The sequence below is a fragment of the Limulus polyphemus genome, unplaced genomic scaffold (genome assembly GCF_000517525.1).
Source record: "Limulus polyphemus unplaced genomic scaffold, Limulus_polyphemus-2.1.2 Scaffold8451, whole genome shotgun sequence".
NCBI classification, from domain to species: domain Eukaryota; kingdom Metazoa; phylum Arthropoda; class Merostomata; order Xiphosura; family Limulidae; genus Limulus; species Limulus polyphemus.
Window position 1 is genome coordinate 7,271 of NW_013674061.1, and position 3,080 is coordinate 10,350.

General features: G+C 34.4%; 1 non-coding gene across 1 annotated transcript; it reads left to right on the forward strand.

Annotated features, from left to right (window-relative positions):
- Positions 1–2,029: 2,029 nt before the first annotated feature.
- Trnat-agu lies at positions 2,030–2,103 on the forward strand. Its single transcript has one exon. It is a non-coding gene; the product is annotated as a tRNA-Thr (tRNA).
- Positions 2,104–3,080: the final 977 nt, after the last annotated feature.

The window sequence follows — 3,080 nt, forward strand, 5'->3', positions numbered from 1 at the left end:
CTCAAGTTCTGCAGTAGAGAACAACACAAACAACAACGTATCTATGACGTTAACCCCTCCCACCAGGTGGAACACCTTTTTCTACTGCTGCATACTTGCCTGTTTGTTGTTATTATAATTATCACATGTTAAATTTATCTACAGATTATATACTCACATACAGTAATAATTTATTAAAAAACGAACTTTAAAACTAGAAACTGTTCTAAAGTAACTGAACCAGCCTGTGTATACTTTGACGTAATAGAGACAATTATTTAAATCTCTGGTTACAACTATGATAACCAACAGGGTAACGAAAATTTGAACATATGTTTGACTTGTTTTAATATATTGTTTTAAAACAAGTGGATTGTGTTGCTGTTTGTTTATTGTTGAATAGCCAAAAAGTCACAGACACATACTAGAAGAATTTCAGCCCATAAATAAAACTCGACACTGAGAAACCGTTGTTCTAGTAGACTAGACGAACTTTTTCTAATCCTTTTCTATTCTCTAGGATGACGTTGTAACGTCAAAATATGTAGAGTCGTCAACTTTTTGAAGGCCATAGATAGGCCTAAATAAAATGTTTTTAATTGTGTACCAAATTAACGTTGAATATTATTCATGATTTTAAATCGTACACTATTTTGCAACTGATTAGAATCCAAGAAACAAAGTCGAGTGATATAAATAGTCCACATGTCTCAAACAATGGTGTTCTATATAAACAAGAATAATCTCCTTGTGGAAAACTGATAGAAGTTGCATGTACACAAGCTGTTTCTACGATTTATTAGTTCAACCTTGTATTGCTAAAGTAACTCGAGAATTAAACGGAGAGTTAAACTAGATTACTAAAAACATACCAGTAAGGTCGCATGACTGGTATGGATGCTGGATGTCTGACATACACGACTGTTTCTATTTAAGGTTAAGGCGAGAGTTATGATTATGATAGTTATATAATGCGAGTGTTAGATTTAGCTATTTTTAGAAGTGATCGTTTATCACATACTTGTTTAGATAACTGTTTATGAATCAAACGTTGTGTAGTTCATTGGTTGTGAATTGGTGATTGTTATATCATTGCGTCATATTACTAGAACCTTCTAAGATTTTGTTTTAATTGAATATTATTGCATCAAAATATCTAGCAGTGTGTGGAACGTTCTAGTCCTCTATCGGGGTATAAATTGGCGTCCAAAATGTAATTCGATTGGTAGATATAATTAAATAGATCTAAACTCGGGGATTCTGAGTTTAGCCATAAAGAGCTGATAGTGGCTACTTCTAAAGTGTAATTATCACAGATTATATTGAAATAACAGAGTATAGAAGAATAATCCTATCTGTCAATTTATAGATTATCATCGCTTTAGTTAAAAAAAAAAGGAAAAATTAACGAAAAAAATATCACTGAAGCAACGATGAATCACCTCTAACGACTAATTTTGAGTTATTAAAAACCCCAGTGATGAAACTGTATAAGTCATGAAAAGTGAATTTTAAACACAAAATAATACTTTATAGTAGTTGTTGTTGGTTTCTTAGCGCAAAGGTGCACAATAGGCTGTTTGCTCTCTTCAACGGTAGGAAATGAACACTGGTATTAACGTTATAAGTCGGTAAATTTACAGCTGACTTACAAGAAGATAACAGTGAGCAATAAATAATTTTGAGTCAATTTATACACAAAGTTAAAGATAGAACAAAATTATTTTGCTTTTTTATTATCAGAATTGAATTTCAGAGCTAAAATCTTGCACGAGGATAAAGTATGTACAATCACTGATATTAGAACCAAAACACAGAAAGTTTGAATGCACATCTCGTGAGAAACAATATAACAAATCAATAAATCGATCATGGTGTCCTTCTCAATTGTGATTCTCTTGCTGTTCTCTCTCAAACTTTCCCCATCAGAACTTCTACAACCGATGGGAAATGATAAGTTTGCAGGCGTACAGATCTAACATTTGGTGTTCGATTCCTTGCGATGGACGCAGAAGATAGTTCAATGTGGCTTATTTTTTTTAAAAGAATAGGCGCTGTGGCTTAGTTGGTTAAAGCGCCTGTCTAGTAAACAGGAGATCGTGGGTTCGAATCCCACCGGTGCCTACTAATTTTGGTTTAAAAAGTGTATAGAAGATGTGCTACATTCCGTCTACTGATTACGTTCTAAGTAACAGTCAATGGTTTTCATATTCTTATCACGTTGCTTTAGATACCTCCACCACCGAAGGTTTAGTGATGTTATGCCTTAACCCCTTTGAGTGTTTGTCAACAAGATTTCTCGAAAACGACTGAATAAATTTGGATGAAAGCTGCTTTACTTTAGAAATATGACACAAGTTAGAAGCGATTAGTTTTTGGAGGGTTAAAATCACAGCAAGGTTATAAAAATTTCAAAAGTCCTTATCTGTTACCATTATTTTTACACTTTAACTCAGTCAACAAAAATGACCAGATTTTAATGAAACCTGATGGAAATATGTAGAATGTTATTTCCCATTGTTCAGCCAAAAATGGTCCATGTCGTTGATAACGAGGGAAATATGGACACATTTTCGTATTTTCTTAAGTGCCGAATAAGATCAACGCTACGTGGAGAAGGTATGTAATCTACTGAGTGTCCATCTAGTTCCATTCTGATGTCATCGGGCACTGGTCAAGTGGAAAGTTGAGCTCCTTTCCAGTGAAAATGGTCTTCACGGGGTGCCCCCGTTATTCAACTCATAATATTTCTGAGGCAGAGGATGCTCACCTTATAGATACACAATTCCTGAAGGACCATAAATCTCATAAGGGCTGTTGTTTTATTACGCATGAAATAAAAAATATTCGAGCACTCACACCTTTTCCGACATTCTTCCGGCTCGGCCTTTGCAACTAAATTTAGTCATGCACCAGGCAAGTTTAACATCTTTCACTAATACCAAATTTCACAATCTTTTAAGTACAACTTCACTCTGTTACCACATAAAGGACTATGAGAAACACCTGTTTCTGAGCTCTATTCATTAATTCCACAGGTTCCTAGTAAACTCCGGGAGATGTTAAATAGAAAAACCTGCTAGGTTGTTGTTGTTGTTTTC